The sequence below is a fragment of the Schistocerca cancellata genome, chromosome 4, assembly GCF_023864275.1.
Source record: "Schistocerca cancellata isolate TAMUIC-IGC-003103 chromosome 4, iqSchCanc2.1, whole genome shotgun sequence".
Classification (NCBI taxonomy): Eukaryota; Metazoa; Arthropoda; class Insecta; order Orthoptera; family Acrididae; genus Schistocerca; species Schistocerca cancellata.
Window position 1 is genome coordinate 810516414 of NC_064629.1, and position 23992 is coordinate 810540405.

At 46.9% G+C, this 23992-nt stretch overlaps 1 pseudogene; it reads right to left on the minus strand.

Moving 5' to 3' along the window:
* Positions 1–1242: 1242 nt before the first annotated feature.
* Positions 1243–1360, minus strand: LOC126185856 (5S ribosomal RNA; annotated as a pseudogene).
* Positions 1361–23992: the final 22632 nt, after the last annotated feature.

Genomic DNA, 23992 nt, shown 5'->3' on the forward strand with positions numbered 1-23992 from the left:
ACTTTGAAGTGATTCCTCATGCTCCCTACTCACCTGACCTGGCTCCTAGTGACTTTTGGCTTTTTCCAACAATGAAAGACACTCTCCGTGGCCGCACATTCACCAGCCGTGCTGCTATTGCCTCAGCGATTTTCCAGTGGTCAAAACAGACTCCTAAAGAAGCCTTCGCCGCTGCCATGGAATCATGGCGTCAGCGTTGTGAAAAATGTGTACGTCTGCAGGGCGATTACGTCGAGAAGTAACGCCAGTTTCATCGATTTTGGGTGAGTAGTTAGTTAGAAAAAAAATCGGAAGCCTAAGAACTTGAATGCACCTCGTATGGTAGCTGCTGAAATGGCCTCACGAGGCTGATTGCACCCCGTTCCAGTCCTCCCACCAAGGAAAGATCCATGGCAGTACCGGCAATCGAACCAGTGTCCCCTGCGTAGCAGCTAGCCACCCTGAACACTCAGTTACGGAGGTGGACCAACAATTCTATATTTTCCTCCATTGTTCCCCATTTACAGGCTTCTATACCAGCTTCAGATGTGACATATGTAAAACCATCCCTTTAATTCCTTTGCTTCCACGTATCTTCTTGACACCTAATACAATTTCACTCTTTCGCTTGGTCGGCTATTGTGCGAGGATTTGCCGCTATCATGAGCATTGCTTCTGAAGGGACCTGTAATGGGTTAATGGCCGATGTCATAGCCATGGCTCGCCTCGCGTCCATGAATTATCTCGGCGATTTTTCTGTTTTGAGTCTGTGCCACATGACGTGAAGACAGTAAAACCTAACCGATCAATACCTTTGCGACTCCTCATTCTTGTTTTAATTCAACGGATCTCTACCATGACCTAACATAATCGTATCCAACTACGTAATATACCTGTATAACTACTGCATTCGACGCTAATTTTGAACCTGCTTACTATTTTCCCTAGTGATCACACTTTTCCAGATTACAGCTCCTAGTATTCTTTAGGCTTAATAGCCATGACCTTAAATCCTAAGTGATACCTGTTTTTAATTACTGATATACTAAACTAAACTCCTCCCGCACAGGCCATGAAGGCTCAAAGGTACCGACTGGCCGCCGTGTCATCCTCAGCCCACAGGCATCACTGGATGCGGATAGGGAGGGGCATGTGGTCAGCACACCGCTCTCCTGGCCGTATGTCAGTTTCAGAGACCGGAACCGCTACTTCTCGATGAAGTAACTCTTCAGTTTGCCTCACAAGGGCTGGGTGCACCCCACTTGCCAACAGCGCTCGGCAGACCAGATGGTCACCCATCCAAGTGCTTGTCCAGCCCAACAGTCCTTAACTTCGGTGATCAGACGGGAACCGATGTTACCACTGCAGCAAGGCCGTTGGCCCATTACTGATATACACTGCCAGAGAAAATTTGTACACTTTTTTAGAGGTTTCCAATTCACTCAAGATTTATTTTTGCAACAGAGTATATGGAGAAGATGAAATGATTTGATTTGCAGATCAGTACCTCAAGCGGTCCTCTTGCACCAGGTATTGACCCATCAGAAACAGAAACACCTATACTAGTACGTGGTGTAGCCTCCAAGGGAGGCAATGCAGGCGCTGACCCTGGTATCCAGTCGATTGTGCGGATGGCGAATACTGTCCTAGGATACATTATGCCACGCCTGCTCGACCTGACTACGTAGTTCTGTAAGAGCTGTTGGTTGACGAGTCGCTCGAGTCACTTCTCGTTCCATCATATCCCACATGTGCTCGACTGGAGACAAGTCCGGAGATCGTGTTGACCAGGAAAGTTACTGCTCGTCTTGCAGAGCGCGATGAGTTTCACGGGCAGTGTGTGGGCGTACATTATCCTGTTGGAACAATGCATTAGCTTCCTGTTGCAAGAACGGCAAAGGGACGGATCTAACAACATTCTGCACTGGTTAGCGTCACACCCAGAAACACCAAAGCTGAACGAGGGTTTAAGCTTGTCGCAACCCAGACCATAAGGCCTAGGGGTGGAGCCAGTGTGTCCTAGACAACTGCACTCTATTAGACAACGCTAACCTGGTCTACGACGTGCGTGCACTTGAGTGCAGGCTGAATCTGCTTTCATCACTGAAGACCACGGCGCGCTCTTCCATCTTCCAAATAATCCTCTGACGGCACCAGTCAAGATGAGCACATCGCTGCTGTGGCATGAGTGGAAGATAGACTAGAGGTGTGCATCCCGGTAGTCTCACTGGTAATGACTGGTTTGCAACAGATTGGGTTGACACATTTGGACTCACAAGCCCTCTTACGTGTGTTGTGGTACCTGTAAGTTCTGCCACTGCTGCCTTTACAATACGTCGATCTCGGATGGAGTCTGTGCTGTGTGGACGTCCAGAATCGCGTCTACGGATTGAGAATATTCACGCGACCACTGATACCAGCATCGTTGCCCAACTGAAGCAGCATGTCCAACTTGGCAATTCTCCAAATGGACTAACTATCCTGCCACTCGGAAGAAGCCGGCCGCAGTGGCCGAGCGGTTCTAGGCGCTTCAGTCTGCAACCGCGCGAACCCTGCCCCGGGCATGGATGTGTGTGATGTCCTTAGGTTACTTAGGTTTAAGTAGTTCTAAGTTCTAGGGAACTGATGACCTCAGATGTTAAGTCCCATAGTGCTCAGAGCCATTTGAACCACTCAGAAGGCCACAATTTGACAGCTTTAAACTCGCTCAGTTGGCTGTAGGAAGTACGAGTGCGTCTCTGTGCCATGATTGCCCACTTGCTTCACGCGTTTGTACCACAATGAGCCTTATGTCTATGAATATTCCTTATTAAATGGTAGACACAGATGGCGCTCTGGTAGTTATGCCACTTCGCTATTTCTTGATGGACGGCGTTGAATCCGGTCTCAGTACATCTACTATCCAGGTGACATATGCCACCATCAGATCAAAATCGACGTCGTCTTTCCAGATGTATTATTCTTTTTTTCCAGCAGTGTACATGGTACTCCAAGTGTCGTTACTCATCCTAAAACATATACTCCATAAAATTCCTGTTTCAAATAAAAACCTTATAGCTATAATGGCGTATCCTTAAAAATTACGGAAGTTTTCGGGGCATGAGCCAAGTACACTCTCAGCACTGGCTGGTGTAATGCCCTCTTTGGCAGCATACACAGATTACTACAGGATGTAAATCAGTGCACAGAGAGGAGCGCATAGGTAAATTACACTCGGTGCGTACCACAGGTGTTAATGGTTCAGCCTTGAAGCCTTTACCGAATACTACACTTGTGTCTAAAACCAACTTTATCTGAGAAGCAGGGAGAGAGCAACCCCAGTGATATACAGGGTGGTCGGAAATTCCCGTTACAGACTTCTAGGACTTGTAGAGGGGAGTGATTACATCGTATTTTGAATAGGAACCCATGTCCGGAAACGTCATCCAACGAGACTACAGAGCATCAAAGCTATAGGCGCGGGCTTCTGTAAATGTGCGTATACACGGGATGATTTCGTGATGATGTTACAGACCTTCTAGGATGATGGAGAACGAAAAATGTATTAATTTGAAGTAAGGATCCCTGTACAGGAAACGAACGAGTCGAAAGTTATAAACGAAAACCTTTCTGATACCTCTGACAGTTGAATACATGTACCGGTTCTTATGTTGTGAAGAGTGTAGGGCTGGTAACTTTCAGTGGTGGTAGTGTGGACAAAAACGAGAAAAAATGTCCAATAAACGTGGGCTCTAAATTGCATACCTGAGGAGCTATGACCATTCGTTCATCTTTTTTTCGTTTTTGTCCACACTACCACCACTGAAAGTTAAAACTTTTTTGTTGTAGTTTTCTAGCGAGTACTGCTGCCATGAGGAACTCTTCATTGTGTAGTTCAGGAATGAACAGTGTTTGTAACACAACCTCACACTCTGATAGTAACGTAATATATAGATCAGTCGTTTTGTCTGCCGTGAATGGAATTGAAATGGTCTTCAGTCTCAGGAGGTTATCCAGTCGGTCTCTATAAGAGTGAACGTAGCAGTTCCGGTACGGATGTTAGCGTTTGCGTTGTGCGAGCAATTTTTGTAGGTAGAGGTGCTCATCAGATATGGTGGGCCGGCGGTTGCCACGGCGACGCCGTTGTGTTGGTGGCGCGGCTGATGCCTCGATAGTCGCCGCTCGCTGCTCGCTCCGTACACCGCTCTCTGGCCGCCGCGGCCTGCGCTGAAATTTTAATGAAATCTGATTGAAGATACGCTCGACGCGCTTTTGTGGAAAATGGTGCACTTCTCTTACATTTTATCGTGGCAGAAAGGGCACCACGTTGTAGGGAAATAGCATCTTTAAAGCAATTTGGACGCTGGAAAGGAAAATCCGAAGTCGCTATAGTGTGGTCTTTATCACAGGTTTGGGTCTACCACCCCGACAACTGCTCACGGCACGATAAGTCCTTACTATTTTAGTAGTTGCATTGCACTCTGTTGCTTCTTTCTTTTCTGTATTCGCGTCGACAGCGCATGTTGGGTTAACCTACAATAATACACAAAAATAGTAACTATACATCTACATCTACATGGTTACTCTGCAATTCACACTTAAGTGCCTGGCAGAGAGTTCATCGAACCATTTTTATACTACTTCTCTATCATTCCACTCTCTAATGGCGCGTGGGAAAATGGAAGACCTCCGTTCGAGCTCTGATTTCTCTTATTTTATTATGATGATCATTTCTCCCTACGTAGGTGAGTGTAAACAAAATATTTTCGCATTCGGAAGAGAAAGTTGGTGACTGAAATTTTGTAAATAGATCTCATCGCAAAGATCTGTGACTGCCACCCCAACTCGCGTATCATATCAGTGACACTCTAACCCCTATTGCGCGATAACACGAAACGAGCTGCCTTTCTTTGCACTTTTTCGATGTCTTCCGTCAATCCTACCTGATAAGGATCCCACACCACGCAGCAACATTCCAGCAGAGGACGGACAAGTGTAATGTAGGCTGCCTCTTTAGTGGGTTTGTCGCATCTTGTAAGTGTTCTGCCAACAAAGCGCAGTCTTTGTTTCGCCTTCCCCACAATATTATCTATGTGGTCTTTCCAATTTAAGATGCTCGTAATTGTAATTCCTAGGTATTTAGTCGAATTGACAGCCCTCAGATTTGTGTGATTTATTGTACACCCAAGATTTATCGGATTTCTTTTAGTACCCATGTGGATGACCTCACACATTTCTTTGTTTAGTGTTAATTGCCACTTTTCGCACCATGCAGAAATTCTCTGTAGATCATTTTGTAATTGAAATTGATAGTCTGATGATTTTACTAGACGATAAATTACAGCGTCATCTGCAAACAATCTAAGGGGGTGCTCATATTATCACCTAGATTATTTATGTAAATCAGGAACAGCAGAGTGCGGCTAAAAAAGAAAAGAATAGTACTATTGTATCTATTATGAAATGATTAATTTATAAATATGATTGTTCCTGTACATTTAACTCAAGAATTGCTCGGCGAAAATCACAGCCAAATTGGAAGTGATGACGTGAGTGAAACATAACACGTCGATATTTCAAGCAACGTTGGGCACGCACGGAAGAACTAACATAACGCGAAAAATGCGTCTGTCACTATTTTAAACTTCCTTACCGCTCGAGGTGGCGCAGTGGTAAAACACTGGTCTCGTATGAGGAAGGGTGACAGTACAGTTTCCTGTCTGGTCACTCAGATTTAGTCAACTACCCTCCAGCGATTCCCTTTTCAGTTCCCGAAGCATTTCCGTAATAACTGCGTGTTGTTCGAACCTACTGGTAATAAATTTAGGGGCCCGCCCTTGGATTGCTTCGATGTCTTCCTTCAATCCTACCTGGCGGTGATCTCACAAACTCGAGCAGTACTCAAGAATGGTCGCACTAGTGTCCGATATGCTGCATCCTTTACAAATGAAGCACACATTCCTAAAATTCTTCCAATAAACCGAAGTCGATTATTCGCCTTCTCTACTACAGTCCTAAAGCGGTTCAGAAAAACGCCGGGTTGATTCCCCTGAAATAGGCACAGGGATTTTCGTCCCTCTTATTTTCCAATACGAGCTAGTGCTATGCCTCTAATGAATCCGTCGTAGACAGCACGTCATATAGTAACTTTCCTTTCTCTTATAAATTTACTTCAGCGAGAGACAAAGCTGTTCTACAGATGAAAAATGCAGTAATTGTGTATCCATACCCAGAAAAATCTATTCAAATCATACGTATGTATGTAGGTATGCTTACATGTGTGGATGTACACTGATCGCCCAAAGCATTATGACCACATATCTAATAGCCGCTATGTCCGCCTTTGGCACGGATAAAAGCGGTGACGCGTCATGGTATGGAAGCAGTGAGGCCTTGGTAGGTAGCTGGAGGGAGTTGGCACCACATCTGCCCACACAAGTCACCTAATTCTCGTAAATTCCGGGGATGGGGCGATGAGCTCTAAAGCCACGTTTGATCACATCACAGATGTGTTCGATCGGGATCAGATCTATCGAGTTTGGGGCCGGCACATCCACAGGAACTCGCCACTGTGTTCCTCGAACCACTCCGTCACACTCCTGGTCTTGTGACATGGCGCATTATCTTGTTAAAAAAAACCACCGTCGTCGGGAAGCATGATCGTCTTGAAGGGGTGTACGTGGTCTGCAACTAATGTTCCATGCCCCTTGCCCGTCGTGGTACCTTGCACGAGTTCCACTGGACCCATGGATGTCCACGTGAATGTTCTCCAGAGCTGGCGCCAGCTTGTCTCTGTCCCGCAGTACAGATGTCATGGAGGTCATCCACTGGAAGACAGTGGATTCGAGCCTTCCCATTGGCATAATGAAGAAGGTATCGGGATTCATCAGACCATGCGACACATCCAGCGCCCATGGTCACGTGCTATTTCAGTCGTAGTTGCCGATGTCGTGGTGTTAACATTGGCGCCGGCCGGTGTGGCCGTGCGGTCTGGGCGCTTCAGTCTGGAAACGCGTGACCGCTCCGGTCGCAGGTTCGAATCCTGCCTCGGGCATGGATGTGTGTGATGTCCTTAGGTTAGTTAGGTTTAAATAGTTCTAAGTTCTAGGGGACTGATGACCACAGAAGTTAAGTCCCATAGTGCTCAGAGCCATTTGAACCATTTTTTTTTTTTAACATTGGCACATTCGTCGGTCGTAGGTTGTGGATGCCCGTCGTTAGACGTTTTCGGTCCACAGTGTGTTCAGATACAGTTGTACTCTGCCCAGCATTAACGTCTAATGATAGTTCGCCGTCTATCCTGCTTTACTAGTCCACCCAGCCTATGACGTCCGACATCTGTAATGAGGGGTGGCCACCTAACCCCACGCAACTGGACGGGGTTTCAGCTTGGTTTCGCCACGTGTTGAAGACACTCACCACAGCACTCCTCGAACACTCACCAAGTCATGCGTCCGGGCCATCACATCCTGCCATTGATCAGACTCAAAAAAATGGTTCAAATGGCTCTGAGCACTATGGACTTAACATCTGAGGTCATCAGTCCCCCAGAACTTAGAACTACTTAAACCTAACTAACCTAAGGACATCACACACATCCATGCCCGAGGCAGGATTCGAACCTGCGACCGTAGCAGTCGCTCGATTCCGAACTGAAGCGCCTAGAACCGCTCGACCACAACGGCCGGCTATCAGACTCAGACAGATCGCGTGCCATCCCAATTATACACACGGACACCACGCTCACTCATACTACATACACCGTGCGTGTGTCAGATCGGCAGTCATTCCTCGCCAGATGACGCTGATATTGCCTGGACGGGTTCATATCGACAGCAGGTCGGTGGTCACAATGATCTGACCGATAAGTGTATGTTCCACACCTCCTCCTAAACCACTGAACCAATTTCAACCAAACGTGGTGCACATATGACTTATTGCCTTGAAAGAATCGCTGTGGGGATGAGAACCACCTACCTATGAACGGGGTGGGGGTGGGGTGAAAAAAGAGTGTAGCCCACGACGCGTGAATAGCCAGGCTTTATTCAGCCACGATTCGAGAATGAAAACACTTAGGGACTTGCAAAAAACTTAAAGCATGATTTCAAACCTTTTAACGTTGGCGAAGTCTTTTGATGTCCTTGTCCTCGAGCGCGCCATTTTTCAGCAAGGTGGCGGTGCTTTGTTGCATCTTCCTGGTCAGGTCTGTGTTGATTTTCCGATATGCTGGATCGTCCAGCAATTGCAGCATCTTCTGTTCGTAATCGCTTCTCTCAAGGATGACTGTGGCATTTCCTTTGTTGGCAGGAAGAACGACTATCTCCTTATTGTCTCTGAGGGCTCGTAGTGCTACTCTTTCCGCTCCCGAGATGTTGCTTCTGGCCGGTGTTGCCCTTGAAACAATCCGGCAAGTTTTCCTTCTGATTTCTTCTCCTTTGTCATCTGGTAAGCCACGGACTGCCTGTTGTACTCAAGAGATTATTTCATTGAACGGCAGAGATGCAGGTGTCGGTGCGAAATTGAGTCCTTTTTCAAGTACAGCTTAACTGTGTCGTCGAGTGGTTTAACGGCGAGGTTAATCACGGTCCGCCTAGTGGGCACTATCTCATTTTTCGGTTTGCCAGGTAGTCGTGCAAAGTTGGTGATCTGCTTCTCCGTGGATTTCCGGTGGGTCCAGTCTGTCTGGACCCAGGTAACACCGTCCACCCTTTTCCAGGAGTGATCCTGGAGTACGGAGGATAATCGTAGGTGAAAATGCAGTAGCTCCTTGGCGTTCATGTCGAGTTGTAGACGGATGTAGCGAATCCTCTCCCTGACTAGGACCAGACTGGCTCTTCGCTTAATACGATTCGCTGCAGGCGTGCATATGTGATGCATCATTTTAGCGAAAGTAGGTATGGTGTTTTCATCTCTACACCTTAGTAAAAAGGCGAGAGAACTCAGCACACGTCCTTTATGGTTCCGAAGCTTATCCAGTTTCTTCACCAGTTGGTACATATCCTCCCCGTAGAGGTTGGTAATATGTGAACTGAGGCTTTCCCGGCGAATGTGCTGTATCCAAGGTTCTCGGGTGTCCAGCCGGATCCGATCGTCGAAGTTCCACGATATTTCGGTGAATAACCGTTCCGCCACCATCAGGTGGTGCTGATGGAATGATCTGTCTGCAAAGGATGGGGCCCCTCCACGCCCACACCAACGTGGTGACCAAACCAAAATTTCTACTGTCACCTCCGTAAACATGTTAGTTTTTGAATCAGGCGTCACAGGACGCGGGCTGTGATGTTGTCCATGCGTCTGGGTAAGATTACTCATTAACATGGTCCATCAGGAGATAGAAGTGGTCGAAAACGATTGAAGGGTAGCGGTTGTAAGGGCAGAGGAAAAAATGTGCCAAGGCAAGAGCCAAGGGAAAAAAACCTCTGCGACAGTAGGGCGGGTAGTAAGGGCAGTAGCGGCTTGCTATCTGCGACAGTGCATGCAAGGTGTGGTTGTGTTAGTTCGAGGTATCGTGCATCGTTACCTTTGTCGTTGTTGGAGCTTGTTGCGGCGCTTGCTGCAGCTGCTGCGTCCCTGCAACAGTTCAAGGTCGTTGTAGATTAGTGGGCGATCGGTCATAGATCGGCTCACAGACGGTGTAGGGTGTGTGTGTGGCTGGTTTGCGTGCTGTGTACAGTACGGTTTCCCTGCGGTTGCCTGTTTTTCGGCTGGTCGCACATCTGGGTTTCCAGTAGTAACTGTGTTGCAGGGGCTCGCCAGTACTGTCGTGTTAGCGTGCTATGGACCATAGATGTTTAGTTCCTAGCCAGTAATGTCTTTGGTCTGTTATGCTTCCACCTATGGTTGTGGTCGTAGTTACCCAGAGAAAGGATAAACGGGTTGCGCGAGTGTCTCGTGTTATTGTACAGTCGTGTGGAGAGTTTTTGGAATACCTGCAAGATAGTATCTAGCCGGTATTCCCGGTGAAGGTCCGCGATGCGATGCGTGTATAGCGCGGAGCGTTGCTTATGATTTTGAGTACTTTGTTCTGTATGAGCTGCAGACGGCGCAGGCGAGTTGGCGCAGCGTATCCCCAGACAGGGGCTGCGTACGTCATCAGGGGTCTAATAAGTGTCATGTACATGGACCTAGACACCCTCCTGTTCAGTGTGCTACGCCGGCCACGGTGGTCTAGCGGTTCTAGGCTCGCAGTCCGGAACCGCGCGACTGCTACGGTCGCAGGTTAGAATCCTGCCTCGGGCATGGATGTGTGTGATGTCCTTAGGTTAGTTAGGTTTAAGTAGTTCCAAGTTCTAGGGGACTGATGACCACAGTAGTTAAGTCCCATAGTGCATAACAGAGCCATTTGAACCATTTTTTTCAGTGTGCTACGCCTGTTAAGCATAGGGTAGAGTTGTTTGAGCCTCGCGTTAGCTTTGTTGGTCACGTGTTGAATGTGGTCCCCCCCAAAGTAGTTTCCTGTCCAGCCAGACACCGAGGTATTTGACCTTCTCGCGGAAACGTATTGGGCGTGTGTGTAGTGTTATTGGGTTGCAGTGCTGATGTTCGCGCAGTTGCTTCGGTCTTCTAGTGAACAGAACGGCCTCGCACTTGTCGACGTTTACTCTAACACGCCGTTTCACCAGCCAAGGCTCCGCCGTTCTGAGTGCAGTCTGTAGTGGTGAGTTAATGTTAGACGGCTTCCAATCTTGCGCAAGGATGGCAGTGTCATCCGCGTAGATTGCTACCGTCGCGTTATGTGTAGCTGGGAGGTCGTTAATGTAGAGGTTAAACAGTAAGTGTCCGTGGTATTTATGTCCGAGGGGTCCCGAGTCGTACTCCGGCGCGGACGGCCGGCGGAGCGCCACGTGGTGGGAGGGGTGGGGGTAGCTGCAGCCACGCCCGGTGGTTGGCGCAGTTCCTCTCCGTCCGCCGTGGCGGAAGGATCTCGCGTCCGCTCGCACCGTTGCTCTTTAATGGTGTTTAATAATGGTTTCCAGGCCTTGCTAAGTTGAAACCCGGTGTCCCTGTTGATGAGGTTATCTGTTACGCGAATTTCGCACCGACACCTGCATCTCTGCCGTTCAATGAAATAATCTCCTCAGTAGAACAGGCAGTCCGTGACTTACCACATGACAAAGCAGAAGAAATCAGAAGGGAAACTTACCGAATTGTTTCAAGGGCAACACCGGCCAGAAGCAACATCTCGGGAGCGGAAAGAGCAGCACTACGAGCCCTCAGAGACAATAAGGAGATAGTCGTTCTTCCTGCCGACAAAGGAAATGCCACAGTCATCCTTGAGAGACGCGACTACGAACAGAAGATGCTGCAATTGCTAGACGATCCAGCATATCGGAAAATCAACACAGACCTGGCTAGGAAGATACAACAAAGCACCGCCACCTTGCTGAAAAATGGCGCTCTCGAGGACAAGGGCATCAAAAGACTCGCCAACGTTCGACGGTAGCTCGGAGGATATATGGTCTCCCAAAAACGCACAAAGAAGGGATGTGACCCATAGTCAACAACATAGGGGCACCGACGTATCTTTTGACGCAGCGCTTAGCGGGCATGCTAAGACGTTATGTGGGGAAATGTGCGCACCATATCCGGAACTCGACGGACTTCATTGGCCGCCTGAAGGAGATGACAGTACAAGAATCCGACATCATGGTCAGCTTCGATGCCGTCTCATTATTCACACGTGTCCCGCTGGAAGATTCTCTACAATTCGGGCCTGAACTGACACAACGGTTCAGGCACGTGTTAACATCTACGTACTTTGTCTTCAATGGTAAATACTACGAGCAGACCGACGGAGTAGCCATGGGGAGCTCGCTCTCCCCATTGGTGGCCAACCTGTTCATGGAGAGTCTCGAAGAGGAAGGACTGGAAGCCGCTGAACTGAAACCTGTATGCTTCTTTCGCTACGTGGACGACACGTTCGTCATCTGGCCACATGGACAGGAACAGCTGCAGATTTTTCTACATCTAAATTCGGTCCACAGTAACATTCGGTTCACCATGGAGACTGAGAAAGATGGAAAACTACCCTTTCTTGATGTCCTAGTGGAACGTAGGTCTGATGGCTCACTGGGTCACAGTGTGTACCGCAAGCCTACACACACTGACCTGTACCTACATGCCTCCAGCTGCCACCATCCGGCGCAGCTTAATGGAATGCTCAACACCTTGGTACATAGAGCACACTCGATCTCTGATGAACAGAACTTGCCAACGGAACTCAAACACCTGGAGACCGTGTTCCGCAAGAATGGTTATGGCAACCGCCAAATCTAAAGTGCCTTCCGACAACAGAAGTGCAGCAAGAACCGAGATTAAGAACAACCCGAAGAAGAGAAGCAAGCTCTGGCCTTTCTGCCGTTTGCTGGTATCGTGTCGCCAAAAATAGGGAGACTGTTAAGGCGACACAAGATTGACACAGTCTTCCGACCACCAGCAAACATTCGTGACATACTAGGAACGGTAAAAGATGACGTAGGCCTTAAGAAAGCGAGCGTATACAAAATCCCATGCAGCTGTGGCAAATCCTACATCGGCCAAACAGTTCGCACGGTCGAGGACCGATGCAAGGAACACTAACGTCACACCCGCTTACGCCAACCCAGCCATTTGGCCCTAGCAGAACACTGCATTAAATCCGGACACACAGCGAAATTCGAAGAGACAAAAATCATGACGGCCACAAACGCCTACTGGGACAGTACCTACAAGGAGGCCATAGAAATTCGCATAACAGATAACCTCATCAACAGGGACACCGGGTTTCAACTTAGCAAGGCCTGGAAACCATTCTTAAACACCAACAAAGAGCAACGGCGGAAGCGGACACGAGATCCTTCTGCCACGGCGGACGGAGATGAACTGCGCCTACCTACGCCCACGCCTCCCACCAAACGGCGCCCCGCCGGCCGGCCGCGCCGGGGTACGACTCGGGACCCCTCGGACATAAATACGACGGACACAGCGCAGACAGATCATTCCATCAGCACCACCTGATGATGGCGGAACGGTTATTCGCCGAAATATCGTGGAACTTCGACGATCGGATCCGGCTGGACACCCGAGAACCTTGGATACAGCACATTCGCCGGGAAAGCCTCAGATCACATATAAGGGTGTAGTCCAACATTGACTAAGTGGAGTAATATTTATTTGAAGAACCAAATTAAACAGTAGCAAAAAAGTAGGTAAAATTCATCCTTCTGCATTTCCAATACTTCACTGTTTCATTGCCTGAATAGGCTGGCAACCATTAGTACATGTTTTAAACCACTAAGTGAACTTAGAATTGAGTTGTCCTAGCTTCAGCATAGTATTATTCACACTGCGTTTCTATCCAACTGCTGGGTACGATATTAGGAAAAAGAAGTGAATAGTCTGATTTACTTATCCATTAGACACAATACATGGTCAAATCCTGCAAAATGGGCAACTCTATTGATTAGCTTTTCCTATAAACAGGACTACCATCCCATAGTGTATTTTATTTGGAAACTAAACTAAATTTCAGTAAGAGAGTTGTCTATAGCAACACAGAGACAGCGTTTCTGTTATTTAGGTAAAAGCATACTAAATTACAATAGTAGTGGTAGGGTTAGAAGATGTTTGCCTCTTCTACGTTTTTAAAGTTTTCTCAGCCTAGACCAGCCTTGTCACGTTGCTTTCAACTGCCTTTGACATCTCTTTCACGTTTTCGTCAACGGATTTAATTTATCATCAACTTCTCCGCACAACACCGCCATCCGTTCATTAAACAATTTTCTGTCTACTTCGGCCATTTCTCTGTCTGCTTCTGCCGTCTGTATCTCTTTCCTCTGCCTTTTTTCTGTCTGCTTCCGTTATATCTAACATCTGCTTTTCCCATAGGGGAATATTCCTCATTTTTTCAAAATTCATGCTGCCCTGTGCCACTGAGGATTCTGTCTCGCGAATTTTATTACTTTGTCTAAACTCAACTGTCGTTTCAGTATCCTAGTTTTTAGGCAACGCAGATGTTGCAGCCTGTTCTGATTTCATAGAATCCTGTTGCCCTTAAAACTTCTCTCGTCTTTCTCGACCGTGCCCGACGGGCCCTGTCTCTTTATACCAAAATGGTTCAAATGGCTCTAAGCACTATAGGACTTAACATCTGAGGTCATCAGTCCCTTAGACTTAGAACTACTTAAACCTAACTAACCTAAGGACATTACACACATCCATGCTCGAGGCAGGATTCGAACATGCGACCGTAGCAGCAGCGTGGTTCCGGACTGAAGCGCCTAGAACCGTTCGGCCACAGCGGCCGGCCCTGTATACAAGATCTGAAATAATAATAAAAAAAACTATCTCATAAAATTCAATACGTGAACCTACATCCAAAGGAAATGTCTTCACACGCAGTGCAATGAGTCATCACATGAACCCACAAATAAAAAAATCACTTCGCAAATTAATGCTATACACAAAATCCCAAAATACGAGTACATACAACAATAATTTCCACAAGACAAAACGTGTAATCGCAGTGTCAGCACGTTTTGTGGCGTCAAGCTGTTGCTTACTCACACACATGATGGGATACAATGCACTCTACAAATATATATACCCCGAGAAGTGCTTTGATGTGCCCTTCTGACTGCTAGTTTCTAAAAGAAACCAGAAATATGAACTTGGAACAGGGACAACATGAATGGGTTGTCTTAAATTAAAGTCTCTGCCTACGTGGCAGAGCGTGTGTGCTCATGCTATTTCTACTGCAGCAAGTAAAGCATCAAGTCTTAATGTCTAATCTGGCCACTCTACGCAACGGACAATACCGACACAGCGAATGACACCATGATAGTATACGAGGTTATCTTATTCTATGTAAAGCTAAGGAATGGTATAAGACAAATTAAGGATCATGTAATGGAAGTCAGATCTGATTTTAATAACATTTTTATTTAGTCAGAAGCTGAACAAGATGGGTCAAAGTTATTTGCCTTTAACAGAACTTTGTTTGCTTTAAACGGAACTGAGTTATATCACAGTCTGCATGTAGCAGAACCTTATATGATGAAAATGTACGTATAAAACGTAAACAATGAAATAAAGTCAATCTGACTTTGAATTAAGTTCAAAAATTCGTTGAGACTAACAGTGTGGGAGGAACCCTATAGAAGGAAGACTGCGTGGAAGCTATAGCACCACGATATCCTTACCTGTGCAACTCACTGATACTAAATTAAAATTCCATCGGAACAGATCTCGGAAGGCCCAGTGGTAGCGACCGACCACCAAGCCATCCTCAACAGATAAGCGTCACTGGATGCGGACGTGGAGGGGCAAGTGGTACCAAACCGCTCTACCGGCCGTTGTCAGTTTTCGTGACCGGAGCCGCTACTTCTCACAAGGGAAGGCCACGACGTTGGGATCACATACTTCAAACTTTGTACACCTTTAGTAGGCAGTTAAAGCAACGTAATGTGCAAGTAGTAAGATGCGCTGATCTGGCAACTCCGAGAAAATCGCAAGAGAAGTTTTACGTGTCTGTTATGTGGCTTATGTATCTGTGAGTAAGTGCCGGTTCTTAGAGTTCATGGTGGCCAAGTGATTAGCGTTCGAGCTTCATAAGACGAGTGTGTTGGGCACAACGGTTCGACTCCAACTCGAACTTAATATTAACCTTTTTTTTTTTTTTTGCACCACTGATGGTATTATTTAATTTTTATGACGTTTGAGAGGTAATATAATGAAAAAACATGGTGTATTTGCAAAACGTTTCAATTTATGTTTTCCCTGTCTGCATAACTAATACTATCCTGCAACGTGTGATGTCGAGAGCACATCTGACGAGTAATTGTACATTACTTTTGTGGTCTGGCACATTGTGATTTACTGTATTACTGACTGTGAATAACGTCATTCGCATCGTTATTTATCAAGGTTTGACTTGGACTTTCCATGCCTGTCCCTCGTCCTTGAAAGTTTATTTACAAGTAGTAAGTCAAATAACATATGAAATTCACTACATCTTCATGAAAAGCACGTGGGTTTTTTCCATTATATTACCTCTAAAATGTCATGTAAATTAAATAATGTGACCAGTGAAGAAAAAAATACAGATTAAGAAGTAAATATCAACGGGATTCAAACCGTCGCCCCGTCCACAACGCTCTTGCAAAGCGCCGACACTAACCACTTGCCCACAATGACTTCTTACAGCTGGTTCTTCTTTCTTTCTTTTGCTACTGCCTTTATCCCGCACTGTGCGCAGGGTCGGCAGGGTTAAGAACGGATTTGGCATGGTTAATTGTAAGGGGTGGCTGGATGCCCTTCCTGCCGCTACTCCATACCCCCCGGGTCGGAATTAGTGTACTCCAGCTGTTTGCTTTTAGTGTAAATCGTGAAATAGTGTGAATGTGTTTGCCGGCCGGAGTGGCCGTGCGGTTCTGGGCGCTACAGTCTGGAACCGAGCGACCGCTACGGTCGCAGGTTCGAATCCTGCCTCAGGCGTGGATGGGTGTGATGTCCTTAGGTTAGTTAGGTTTAATTAGTTCTAAGTTCTAGGCGACTGATGACCTCAGAAGTAAAGTCGCATAGTGCTCAGAGGCATTTGAACCATTTTTTTTGTGAATGTGTTTCAAATGTCTGCGAGTCGTGTAACTGAGGCGGGACGTGGGGACCAGCCCGGTATTCACCTATGAGGATGAGGAAAACCGCCTAAAAACCACATCCAGGATTCGATCTGGGGCCGGCGCGCCTACCCGAGTCCAGCAAGCAGCGCATTAGCGCTCTCGGCTATCCTGGCGGGTCGACTTCTTACAGCTGCTACCCACGCATAAATACATGAGGTACATAATGGACGAGAAAAAGTTCTCTTGCTCTTTTCTCGTAATTGCCAGAGTAATGCACCTTACTTCTTGCACATTATGTTGTTTTAGTGCCCTTCTAAAGATGTACGAAGTTAGAAGTAAATCCGTGATCCCAATGTCGTGGCCTCCCTTTGTCAGTCAAGCCTCTTCAGTTGGCGTCACAAGGGCTGAGTGCACCCCGTTTGACTGCAGCGCTTGGTAAACCCCGTACAAGTGTTCGCTCAGCCCGACAGCGCTTAAGATGCAAGATTAAAGAACCTAAACTGAAACTGGAGTCAAGTTCGCAGCTTAGGTTCAACGTCCAGAATATAGAAGAAGTGAACTACTCAAATTTCAAATCGCACTACCACGGACTGCGAAAACTTACCTCTACTCCAAGTCATGAGACTGCTGCAAAACAGCCACACGTGGTCGCCAGTTCTTCAGCCTGCCCGACTTCCAGCTTCTTAAAAATCATAGGTGGAGGAGCTGAATTTCTACCATTGCTGCTGCTGCTATGGTCGCAGGTTCGAATCCTGTCTCGGGCATGGATGTGTGTGATGTCCTTAGGTTAGTCAGGTTTAGCTAGTTCTACGCCTAGGGGACTGATGACCTCAGATGTTAAGTCCTACAGTGCTCAGAGCCATTTGAACAGATCGTGAATGGTTTTAATTGTTGCAGCGCGGGATTAGCCGAGTGGTCTTCGGCGCTGCAATCATGGACTGTGCGGCTGGTCCCGGCAGAGGTTCGAGTCCTCCCTTGGGCATGAGTGTGTGTGTGTTTGCCCTTAGGATAATTTAGGTTAAGTTGTGTGTAAGCTTAGGGACTGATGACCTTAGCAGTTAAGTCCCATAAGATTTCACACACATTTGAACAATTGTTGCATACATTGAAAGCAAAGATCTCAGCCTATGCAGTAAGACCACAGGTATCACTTGCATCAAAAGAGATTTCACAAACCGGACGTCGATTCACGTGTTCCCCTAATTCATGGCTTCACAACATACGTGCTCGCGGAGCAAGCTGTGAGCAACAAGGCGCGAGCACGGAGCAGCGCGAGCACGCTACCCCCACTACCGGACCAGAGCGGAGAGTGGGGAAAGTCACGTGGGGCACACAACAGCTGCCGCCAGTCAATGTAAATCCGCGGCCACCTGCAGGGATATCACTCACGAATTATTACTGCGACAAATGAAACAAATAAAGGAGAATGTACACATGCCACATAATTTTATTACTTTAGTGTATGCCTCTACATTCGCATTAATTTGTGAACTGTTACACAATAAAAGGTGTCACTGAAGTGTGGGATTCTCGGTTATCTTGTACTTTTTGCCCTTTACAATTGCGTCTATGTTCGGAGTAATTGTTCTTGTGCATTTTAGGCGCAGCGTGCAGTTTAAATTTCGATCAGACAATGCTTTTCTCAGGCGCGTCTTGTTACATTTCATTGCAGAGAACAGTTGTTCACAAACATACGTGAAACCGAACATTGATATTATTGTAGCCGCCAGTTTGTGCAAACGAGGAAATCTATCCTGAGGGAAGTGTCTGTAGAATTTCAAAATGTTTTTCTTGTTCTGAAATTTGTCTCTGTATCCTCTGTCACACTGCAGGTCAATAATTTCTTGCTGCAGCTCAGGACGAATCTCTTAAATATTCGCTGAATATGGAGAGAACAGATCAAAATCACTGTCTAGTGCTGTCAAATCTTGAAAGCGCTGATCAACTAAACTATGTGAATAACGTTCACAGTCTCTGTGAACATCTTGCATGGATGATAATTTAGGAAAATGAGCTAGGTTTCCTGTTTCCAGCTGACTCACCCAAAGTGTCAATTTCATTTTAAAAGCTCGTATTCGATCTATGAAATGAGTAACTAGCAGATCTTCACCTTGTAGTGAAATGTTCAAAGCATTCAGATGGCTAGTTAAATCTGCTAAGAACGCGAGATCACATTCAAACGTGCGCGCGCATTCCCCTCCCTTCCCTCCCTCCCTACTCCGCGACCTTGCACCTGCTCGCGAGCACATGCCTGAGCAGACGCGAGTACTCGCGCTCAAAACCGGCCAGTTGTTAAGCCCTGCCCTAATTCTTTTGAGAAGTGCAGTTCATGGGAGGTTCGAGTCCTCCCTCGGGCATGGGTGTGTGTGTGTTTGCCCTTAGGATAATTTAGGTTAAGTTGTGTGTAAGCTTAGGGACTGATGACCTTAGGAGTTAAGTCCCATAAGATTTCACACACATTTGAACAATTGTTGCATACATTGAAAGCAAAGATCTCAGCCTATGCAGTAAGACCACAGGTATCACTTGCATCAAAAGAGATTTCACAAACCGGACGTCGATTCACGTGTTCCCCTAATTCTTTTGAGAAGTGCAGTTCAAGTGATACATCACAATAGAGATCTGATGAAAACACCTTCTTCCGATCTTAAAATGTGGCTTGGTCAGTTCGTTTGACTCTGGCTATTTTGTATCTTTACATAACTATATTGGAGCATTACGATTAGGTCTCAGTATTATTTAGTAGTTGAGTATGGGAATAAAGTCTGTAAATGTTTTATACAGCCTTGGCGCCATTGCTCCTATTTGCTTAAGTTGCACCCTTCCTCAAATGTTTGTTTTTGGACAATACATAGAGTTGAGCTAGATCGAATATAATAAAAAGTAACGTTAGTCGGACAGTATCATCGGTTATGATATCTATCTTCTTTGCCCTGAAAATGAGGTGTACTGAGGTGATGCATTACTGGAACGCTTGCAAAAAATGTTACGTGACAATAGTTCAATCTTTGAACCATGAAAACATAGCGCCAGATCGAAACGTCAACACTGATTATGTTTTTTGATAGATATTTTAGACTTGGGATTCTTTTACAGCACTCCACATAAGCACTGGGTGTTGCTGATGTGAAATAACATTAACATAAACATTGTGTTGTCGATGAATTTTATGTATTTTTGCTGACAGTTTAGAAGCTGGACATCCATTGTGACACTTGACAAGTATCATGAGTTTTGCAGAACAAATTTGATTCAGAAATATCTAATTTGAGGGTCCATTGTACCTTAAACCAAGTGTAAGAAAAAATGTAAAGTGAACTACCTGCTTAAGATGTCATTTTTTTAGACACACGTGATTTATATACATGGAAGTAGCATTAGGACACTTAAAATTTTAGAGCCCGGAGTTATGTTATAGGTATCAACTTTGATGGATATGCGTGTGTATGTGTGTGTGTGTGTGTGTGTGTGTGTGTGTGTGTGAGTGAGACAGAGAGAGAGAGAGAGAGAGAGACAGACAAACAGACAGAGCGACTATGTGGAAATAACATTGTGAAATTTGACATAGACATTGCATTACACCATGCATGGTACAGAGAAGAACTACAGACCTTCACAAGTGCTGCTTCATCTGTAACTTCATGGCATAAACAGTATGTGTGTGTGTGTGTGTTTGTGTGGGTGTGTGTGTGTTTGTGTGTGTGTGTGTGTGTGTGTGTGTGTGTGATGAATGTGCCAGTTTACACAATTCAGGTGAAGCTTGCAATTTCTCAATATTGGAGTACTATAGTATTTGCAATATGTCTTTTAGCATGGCGCGATGTTATACAAGTGCCGGCCGGGGTGGCCGAGCGGTTCTAGGCACTACAGTCTGGAACCACGTGACCGCTACGGTCGCAGGTTCGAATCATGCCTCGGGCATGGATGTGTGTGATGTCCTTAGGTTAGTTAGGTTTAAGTAGTTCTAAGTTCTAGGGGACTGATGACCTCAGAAGTTAAGTCCCAAAGTGCTCCGAGCCATTTGAACCATTTGTTATACAAGTCAATTGAAGCTTACATAATTTTTTGATGCTGTGTGGATAAATGATAGGTACAAAATTTGACATAAACCCTTTTTCGAAATAATATAAGAGTAGAAATACTATATTGTCGCATATTTTTGAAGTTGGCGAAAAAATTGAGATACCTATGAACATGACAGCTACACTGTGACTTACTGTTTCATTTTAATGGCCGCTAAAATGCTAGGGTGTGACTGACTGTTTCGTTTTTGGTACAGGGAAGGTTCAAATGGCTCTGAGCACTATGGGACTCAACATCTGAGGTCATCAGTCCCCTAGAACTTAGAACCAATTAAACCTAACTAACCTAAGGACATCACACACATCCATGCCCGAGGCAGGATTCGAACCTGCGACCGTAGCAGTCACGCGGTTCCGGAGTGACGTGCTTAGAACCGCACGGCCACCGCGGCTGGCGGTACAGGGAAGGGGAGGGAAGAAAAGGCGAGGGGACGGTGGAGGGATAGTGTGAGGGCATTTTGGCATGATTACGTAATTTGTTCAAGGTAATAACTCCTCAATCTGATTTTTTTAGGTTTCATAATTAAGCTTTTTGACTAGGTGCGCTAGAAGCTCCATAGCTGTACTACTGTATAAAGCTCGCATTTCTCTGTATTAGCGTGCAATATTCCCAGGGCGTCCACAATGAAAACATGCCAGCGTGTTGATCTCCGTCCTCCATATGTCCATCCTATTACGGGGCCTTATACTTAGCGGAGGCATAGGTTGTGCCTGCGGTGGTCGGATGCTGTATTGTCATTTGACGGTTGTGGCATCAGCCCTGTTAGTTGAGGCCATTCTTCATGACATGTTCGACAAGTGGTGGAGACTGGTACTCAGCATCGATACACACCTTCAACATTCTGTATTATCTCCTGATGCATAGGGTAGACACCCATGGCTCCTACCTCTCGTGTACTCGGTCCAATATTTTTGGTTGCCACGTACTGCTGTATCTCTTCTCTTACTACTTTGGCGTACGAGGAAGGATTGTGGTCTTCCGTGACTGTCATAGGGACCACAAACAGGAGTCGGTCATACCTTTTTCGTCCGACACTTTTTCTGTTGTATTCCTCAATGCGCTGGAACCGCTGGTTGAATTCCTGTGTTGTGATACCCTGTATCAGAAGAGTCTGGTATATGATGAGCTGACAAAAATCCTGGGATACCTCCGAATAACGTGTCGAACCTCCTTTTTCCAGGCGTAGTGCAGCAGCTCGACGTGGCATGGACTCAACAAGTCGTTGGAAGTCCCCTGCAGAAATACTGAGCCACGTTGCCTCTATTGCCGGTCATAATTGCGGAAGTGTTGACGGTGTAGGACTTTGTGCGCGAACTGACCTCTCGGTTATGTTCCACAAATGTTGGATGCGATTCATGTCAGGTGATCTGGGTGGCCAAATCATTCACTCGACCTGTCCGAAATGTTCTACAATTGAGGCCCGGTGATAATTTCATCGCTGTTTGGGAACAAGAAGTCCATGAATGGTTGCAGATGGTCTCCAGGTAGCCGAACATAACCCTTTTCCAGTCAATGATCTGTTCAGTTGGATCAGACGACCCAGTACGTTCTACACTCCTGGAAATTGAAATAAGAACACCGTGAATTCATTGTCCCAGGAAGGGGAAACTTTATTGACACATTCCTGGGGTCAGATACATCACATGATCACACTGACAGAACCACAGGCACATAGACACAGGCAACAGAGCATGCACAATGTCGGCACTAGTACAGTGTATATCCACCTTTCGCAGCAATGCAGGCTGCTATTCTCCCATGGAGACGGTCGTAGAGATGCTGGATGTAGTCCTGTGGAACGGCTTGCCATGCCATTTCCACCTGGCGCCTCAGTTGGACCAGCGTTCGTGCTGGACGTGCAGACCGCGTGAGACGACGCTTCATCCAGTCCCAAACATGCTCAATGGGGGACAGATCCGGAGATCTTGCTGGCCAGGGTAGTTGACTTACACCTTCTAGAGCACGTTGGGTGGCACGGGATACATGCGGACGTGCATTGTCCTGTTGGAACAGCAAGTTCCCTTGCCGGTCTAGGAATGGTAGAACGATGGGTTCGATGACGGTTTGGATGTACCGTGCACTATTCAGTGTCCCCTCGACGATCACCAGTGGTGTACGGCCAGTGTAGGAGATCGCTCCCCACACCATGATGCCGGGTGTTGGCCCTGTGTGCCTCGGTCGTATGCAGTCCTGATTGTGGCGCTCACCTGCACGGAGCCAAACACGCATACGACCATCATTGGCACCAAGGCAGAAGCGACTCTCATCGCTGAAGACGACACGTCTCCATTCGTCCCTCCACTCACGCCTGTCGCGACACCACTGGAGGCGGGCTGCACGATATTGGGGCGTGAGCGGAAGACGGCCTAACGGTGTGCAGGAACGTAGCCCAGCTTCATGGAGACGGTTGCGAATGGTCCTCGCCGATACCCCAGGAGCAACAGTGTCCCTAATTTGCTGGGAAGTGGCGGTGCGGTCCCCTACGGCACTGCGTAGGATCCTACGGTCTTGGCGTGCATCCGTGCGTCGCTGCGGTCCGGTCCCAGGTCGACGGGCACGTGCACCTTCCGCCGACCACTGGCGACAACATCGATGTACTGTGGAGACCTCACGCCCCACGTGTTGAGCAATTCGGCGGTACGTCCACCCGGCCTCCCGCATGCCCACTATACGCCCTCGCTCAAAGTCCGTCAACTGCACATACGGTTCACGTCCACGCTGTCGCGGCATGCTACCAGTGTTAAAGACTGCGATGGAGCTCCGTATGCCACGGCAAACTGGCTGACACTGACGGCGGCGGTGCACAAATGCTGCGCAGCTAGCGCCATTCGACGGCCAACACCGCAGTTCCTGGTGTGTCCGCTGTGCCGTGCGTGTGATCATTGCTTGTACAGCCCTCTCGCAGTGTCCGGAGCAAGTATGGTGGGTCTGACACACCGGTGTCAATGTGTTCTTTTTTCCATTTCCAGGAGTGTATGTAAACACAGCCACCCTCAACTTGAAGAGTGACTTGTTGACAACTTGGATCCATGGTTTCATGGGGTCTGCGCCACACTCGAACCCTGCCATCAGCTCTTATCAACCACCTCCGTGTATGTCATCTGTGACTCCTTTCATCAAGTGTGACACTTCAAGATTCTGTCATATTCGGATTCACGCTGTGACACAGAGCCAAAACATTTCATAAGTAAGAGAGTGTCGTTTCTCCCTGACGCTCGACCCCGTTCTTCACTTGTTGGCTACTGATTGACACCAAATATTTTCTTCAGTTGAGCCTAGAATCTGTCCTAGCTACCGACCTCTTCTTCGTTGTTCTTGAGCCGGCCGTGGTGGGCAAGCGTTTACAGGCGCTACAG